Genomic DNA, 7,114 nt, shown 5'->3' with positions numbered 1-7,114 from the left:
TGCGGACAAGAAGGCTTGTGTCGACAAATCTTCTACAAGCTCAATGTGTACGGCCTTTACACTGAAGCACACGAACACGGCGATGTAAGCTTTTTGTTGAGCAGCTCGTCGATGGACTGGTTTGAGGTACACTGGGCGCAGTAGTCTATGCCCACTATCGAAAACGGTCTCGAAGGGGTGATACGATCTATTGGTAGTTGTCCGGGGGTTGAAACACGGGCACAGGGTTCACCTAAAACAACAATACAATTTCGATAAATATGATTTGCCAATGTACGCGCCTTAAGAATCCAATATTCCATCCTGAGTGAACTAAGTGTTGATGTAGGTCCTCCATGCAACGACATACGATGATAGGTTTCGACGATTGCTCTCGAAAAATTTCCCATTGCTGGCATTATCCAAGGATGCTTTACTGCATAACTGGCGCTGCCAAGACCTAGGCGGCCACCAACTCGCAGTAGACCATCTTTATCCAAATATGGTCGTAATTTGCGAATTCTCGAATTGGCTGGAATCGGACGCTGATGAGAAAGTTCCTTGATCTCATCCAGGAAGTGTTCATGTTGTACGGTTATATTAACCTTTTCTTGGCTCGTTGCAGTTCACTGAAGCTGATCGGTTCTATAAGTTGTGACACTTCCCCTTTTTTTCCTCCCTCGTGGCAACTCTCATACAGAGGCTGTGATACGCAGCATCTTCCAATATTCTGAGAACGATCCAAGATCGGATGTTGTTCTGCTTTCACTACAGTTAGTACTACTTTTTCGCCTTTCTGGTACATCATCTGCAAGTAGGTTGAGGTGGTCTGCATTTTCCCAAAAGGTTTTATACGTCTGTAGAACGTAACCATTTTGGGCCATGGAACCACTCAGCTTTTTCCAATAATCCACGGGCAAGTGCCCCTTGATACGATATCTGCGGGATTTTCCGATCCCTTTACGTGAAGCCACTGGTGATTTCCGCATTCTTCTTGCACAAGAGCGACGCGATTAGCAACATAGGTCGTCCAGGTGTAGGAGGGTGACTTTAACCATAAGTACCACCATCGAGTCGGTCCAGAAGAAAGTGGAGTTTTGTTCAAGTTTCATCGCATTGCTCACCTTTTTCAGAGTTTTACCGCCATTACTGCACCACATACTCCAGTCTATAGCCAAACTAACTCTTTTCAAAGGGGATGGTTTTGATATCGATATCTTATTTGAGCACCACTTTTTCAATTCAAAGCCTCCCTTCCTTAATATTTGAATTAATTCCATTTGCAATTGTAAAGCTTCGTTTTCGCTATTCGCCCCCGCCAATAAATCATCCACATAGAAATTTTCTCGCAGAGCCCTTTGAGCAAGGGGTATGTTTCGCGCCTTCATCAACAGCAAGCTGTAATAACACTCGGGTGGCTAAAAACGATGATGGTTTGAGTCCAAACGTAACTCTCTGTAGTTCGTATGTGCTAATTGGGTTTTCTTCGGACGATCGCCAAGGGATGCGCTGAAGAGGGTCTGATCCGCATGTACCTTTACCTGCAGATACATTTTCTCTATAATCTGCTACCAATGCTACACGATGCATCCGAAAACGCAGCACAGATCAAACAGGGGATCTTGAACAACCGGTCCTACAAGTAGAGCATCATTTAAGAGAACCCGATGAAGTTTTAGCAGAACCATCAATCTGGCCTGATTTTCGTGCTTGTGCTGGATGCTTTAAAACCGGGTGATGTGGAAGGTAACAGATTGGCTGATGTGTGACCTTTCTTTCTTCTGATATCTTGTTCAGATATCCTCTAGTCATGTACTCATCGATGACAGCTTCATAGCCCCTTTTCAACTCCGGATCGCGTTTGAATCGCCGCTCGAGTTGCAGAAAACCTTAAGTGCTGTATCTAGAGAGCCCCCAATTATCTCCTTGAATTATTCTTAAATGGAAGCTTCACTACGTATCTACCCTCTATGTCTCTTGTGTGATACTGCCGAAAATGCTCCTCACAATCACGTTTCTTGAGATTGTTTAGTTGATACTGGTAACTCGTCAACTACCCAAAACGTTCTATCTGTTTGGCCAAATTGTACTCATCGCTGACAGTGCACACGCTAGCTTCAGGTATATTACATTGAGGGATGCACTGTATTTTCACCCATGGTGATCCAACCAAAAACAGTTTTGACTAAAGCTGGTAGTGGTCCTTCGGCCTTTTTTATATAAGTCGGTTTCCTTCGACTGACAAAAATCGACAAAAAATTCCGATCCTAATAGCAACTCTATGTCTTGCATTTTATCAAAATTTGGATCGGCAAGGTCGAAATCTCTAGGTAAGTTGGTTCTTATTGCGCTGCTACGTCTACACTTGGTTGATATCCAGTAATCCTCGGCATCAACACAAAATCATCTGCTGTTCATACTTCTCGTTTCGAGCAGCAATTGATGTGGATACGGATCTTGAGGTAGAAACACTCCGCCTACCAACACCAAACAGACGCATACCATTTATGTTTTTTCGCCAAACCAAGTCGTTCACAGAGGGCCTCTGTCATCAAATTGACTTGTGCACCATTATCTAATAGGGCTTTCACAAAAATCCATTGCCCGTTTGCTGATTTAACCTTTATAATTGCCGTAGATAGCAACACTTGATTCGCCTTTGCTACCGGAATACTAATAGCCGTCAAATTGGTTACCTCATGCTGTCTATCGAAACGTCGATCCTGTGGCTGAATGCTCTGTTCCAGCTTTGAATTACCATGCATTAAGGTATGATGCTTACCAGAACAATGAGTGCACCTGAATCTCGACTTACATGTCTTCGCCCAATGTCCAGGAGATAAACAGTTGTTACACAATTTTCTCGCTCTTACGAATGAAGCCCGCTCCTCCAGTGTTAATATTGGAAAGCGCCACATCGCCCTAGATGATGCTCTTCGTTGCAATTTTCGCAAACTATTGGTGAGTTGCTAGCCAAAACATTTGCCACTAAACGCCGTTGCGGGGGCCTTCCTGTGAGACGATAGTCCGCCGCTGCCGCATCAAGAAATTCTAGTCTGTGAATGTAGAAAATCATAGAGTTCACTGATCGAGTGTTTACCTGTCGCTTCCACCTGCACCTCCCAATCGTGCTTGGTTCCTCATCCAGCTTAGATACCAAAAGTTGGGTTAGCAGCATACCATAACCTGATGCATCTTCCCCTAGTTGGGACAACAGTTTCGTATGCCGTTCAATCCGTCCACTAAGTTATGTATGCCTTCGGTGCCTTTGCTTCTCAATTTTGGCCAATTAATGATCGCATTCACGTGTTGTTTTTGTCAGAACATACTTGTTGTTAAAACCGCTTTTTAGCATTTCCCATGCGGGTTCATAACTGGCATCACACGTTGGGAATGTGTCAATGACCTTTAGTGCTTCACCCTTTAGAGATGACCGCATGTAACACATTTTGTGAGTTCCACTTAAATGCTTGTTATCGTGCACTAATGAGACAATAGATCATGAAACGACAGCCAATCTTCGAATTTTCCAGAAAATTCAGGTAGAGTGATTTTCGGTAGCCTCATGCTTTGTGCATTGTTTTCTACTAGTAATGGCGCAATTTTCCTTTCATCACAGCTTGACTCTGCATCTAGTGCAGTAAGAAGGCCAGCTTTAGTTTTTGTAGAATAATTCCAAAAATTTGTTCGCCGTTTCTTGATGCATTGGCAGTTCAGCAGCCGGACACTCGTCTTCGATCGCTTGACGGTTTTTCATCAAATCGTTTGTATAAATCATTTACATTATCGAGGCGGCACTTCAATATCGATTTATCTCCTTTCATTGTGTTTTCAACGAAAACCGCATGGCTGTCTAGCGCAACCATGCATGCATCTCTTTCGGCGTACTTTCAACTCTAATTCAGCCATTTTCTTTACAACCTTTTCTTTGAGCGGAGTATCAGTATTTTTCTTTAGTGGTGTAACGTATTTCACTGCAGATTTTCGAAGAATCTGTTTGCTCACCGAAGTACATTTGTTTGCTGGTACTGTCGTCCTTACTTTAAATTTCGCACTCGTTTCCATCTGTTTCAACAACCCTTTCCATAGTGCGCTTCGTGTGCACGTTACTCTCACTCTCGCTCTCCTTACGCTCTCGCTGCACTGGCTTACTGGTAGGTTTCTGCCCGCTTTCCAATGTACGTGTACATGTGTGTACGCGTCCGCGTTAACACTATCCCTACACTCTATCAGCACGAGATTGCCTCTTTTAGGGCACAATTAAACCACGCGTAATTCACTTACGATCTTCACGAAACTAACTGTGCACAATTTTGCACAGAAACTTTTCGCCTTCACGTGAATTTTACGCAAACTTGGAAGTCAGTAACTGCACACTACTCTGCACAGTATCCGCACTAACACTTTATCTAATGATCCTGGTCACGGCACCAATGTTCGGATCGTCTCTATAGTGTGAGTGTTAATCGCGGTAATAATTCTGCTCAATTTTATTTCCGATGTTCTCTTCTGGAAGCTCTCCTACGTTGTGTAGTTATTCTAAACTATAGAACCGTATGAACAAACCGGTTCTAACGCTAACGGTTTACCGCTAACGTTCACCGTTCCCCGATCAACAAATTCAATATGATCTAAACCGAACAATAGTTGCGGAACAATATAACTAATAGTGCAGTTTTCGGATGGAAAGGTTTTAGTGAAATACGGGTCGCAAACAATCGCATGTGGAAGCCGACGGGGAAAGCTCTACGAATTGACGTTAATGAAAATTAAGGAAGTAGCTGATTCATATGTCTATTCGTGTGGGAAGGTTCCGAATTGTTTAGAAATTTGGCATCGTCGCTTTGGCCTTGGCTTGGCAGCCAGCTCAACATCGTAACACTATTTTTCGAACACGTTAAACGATTGTCAACATCGTACATACAATTCGAATCCGTAAACTCTTTTCGATTTGGTAACCCTAGGTTTGAATGCGTAAAGTCCCAACTCGAATCTGGAAAATGTATAATGGGTGACAAGACAGCCAACATACATTTTCCAGATTCGAGATGGGATTTTACGCGTTCAAAATCTAGTGTTACCAAATCGAAAAGAGTTTACGGATTCGAATTGTATGTACGATGTTGACAATCGTTTTACGTGTTTGAAAAATAGTGTCACGATGTTGAGCTGGCTTGAAAAAACCCTGTATCTGTGAAGCTTGTGTTGCAGGAAAACTCACTCGAAAGCAATCTGTTACAAGTGAAGATTGAAGATCGAGCAGATTATTGGAACTTGTTCACTCCGATATTTGTGGCCCAATCACACCTGTCGGTTTTTATGGTGAAAAATACTTTATAACTTTCATAGATGATTGAAGCAAGTTCACAATGGTGTTTTTACTTAAGGCAAAGAGTGAAGCTTTTGAAAAATTTCGTGACTTTGAAGCCATAGTTTCTGCTAAATTTGGATCAAAAATATCACGTTTGCGGTGTGATAACGGTACAGAATACACCAATATTCAGTTTTTGAATTTTTGCAAAGAAAAGTGAATACAAATCAAGTTTACAGTCCCTTATACGCCGGAGCTAAACGGTGTTAGTGAGCGGAAAAAACAGAACTCTCGTAGAAATGGCTCGTGCAATGATGAAGGATTCTAATGTGGACAAAAGGCTTTGGGGGCCAGCAATCCAAACAGCCGCTTACTTAACCAATAGATGTCCTGTGAAGGCTTTAGCTTCTAATTTGACGTGAAATATGATACGAAATTTGGAACAAGGAAAAACCAAATGTTGACAAACTTAGAGTTTTGGGTGTAAATGTTCACATGCATGTTCCAAAGGAATAACGACAAAACCTCGACTTCAAATCATGGGAAGGTGTGTTTATTGGTTATGCTACAAATGGGTATCGGATTTGGGATTTGAAAAGAAATCGATGTGTTATAGCGCGAGGTGTGATTTTCGTCGCAAAAAAAGAATAATATGAACATGCGTGATAGTGATTTTTCCATAAGTGAACAATTTTATATTCCTGGTGGTTCAGTGCCAAATAATATTGACTCAAATGAACAGGTAGAAAATGATAGTGAAAGTGTGCATGACATTGAAAAGGATGAATCGTTTGACAGTTGCTTGGATCAAACTATTCGTGAAGTTAGTGTCTTGGTTCAAGTAACAAATTCTCGTCCAGTTAGAGAACGTGTGGCGCCATCGTGGCATGAAGATTATGATCTAAGTGCGTACAAGTAGTGAAAACATTTCTTAATGGCCCACACGATTGCCAAAGCTTCTTTATCAATGACCGGATAGCGTTGCTCGGTTGATGACAAACTGCAGCTAGCTTAGGCGATTGGACGTTCTGTTCCGTTACTCAGACGGTGAGAAAGAACTGCACCTAAGCCGGTTTTGCTCGCATCTGTAGCTAGAATTAGCGGTAAGGTTGGGTCGTATTGCATGAAAACCTGTGGTGATATTAATGTTTCTTTCACGTCTTGGTATGATTCGTCTGCTTCTGGTGACCATTCAAAGTTGCTTGTTTGTAACATGTCACGCAGCACTTTCGTTCTCGCAGAGAGATTCGGAATGAATGCCGAATAATAGGTTGCTTTGCCTAAAAAAAGTAGCAACTCTTCTGGTGTTGATGGTTTTGGTGCATCTCGTATGGCTTCAACATGTTTTGAGGACTTGTGCAAACCTTCTTGGTCGATGCAGTGTCCCAAACACTCAAGGGATCGTACCGCAAACACGCATTTTGATTGATTTAGTTTTAGACCACTCTGTTGCAATCTACTTAATGTGGAAGCGAGGGCTACTAGCAGTGCTTCAAAATCGGCAGCGAAAACAATAATGTCATCATAGAAACTCACTACGTTGGTTAAGCCGTGTAGTACTGTTTCCATTCGGCGCTGCCAAATAGCAGGGATATTTGCCGCGCCATATACAGCTCGTGTCGGACGTATGAGTCCATGCGTGGTGGTATTCAGGGTGAGGATTTTACGAAACTCTTCATCGATTGTCAAGTGCGTGTACGCATCGGTTATGTCTAAGTGGCAGAAAAGTGTGGCTCCCTTCATACGGTTGAAAATGGTTCCCACTCTGGGTATAGGATGTTCGTCAATAATCATTCTTGGGTTTACTGTGGGCTTATAGTTGCC

Source organism: Anopheles merus, unplaced genomic scaffold (genome assembly GCF_017562075.2).
Source record: "Anopheles merus strain MAF unplaced genomic scaffold, AmerM5.1 LNR4000009, whole genome shotgun sequence".
NCBI lineage: Eukaryota > Metazoa > Arthropoda > Insecta > Diptera > Culicidae > Anopheles > Anopheles merus.
The sequence above is the reverse complement of the archived record's forward strand: the minus strand, read 5'-3'. Positions refer to the sequence as shown.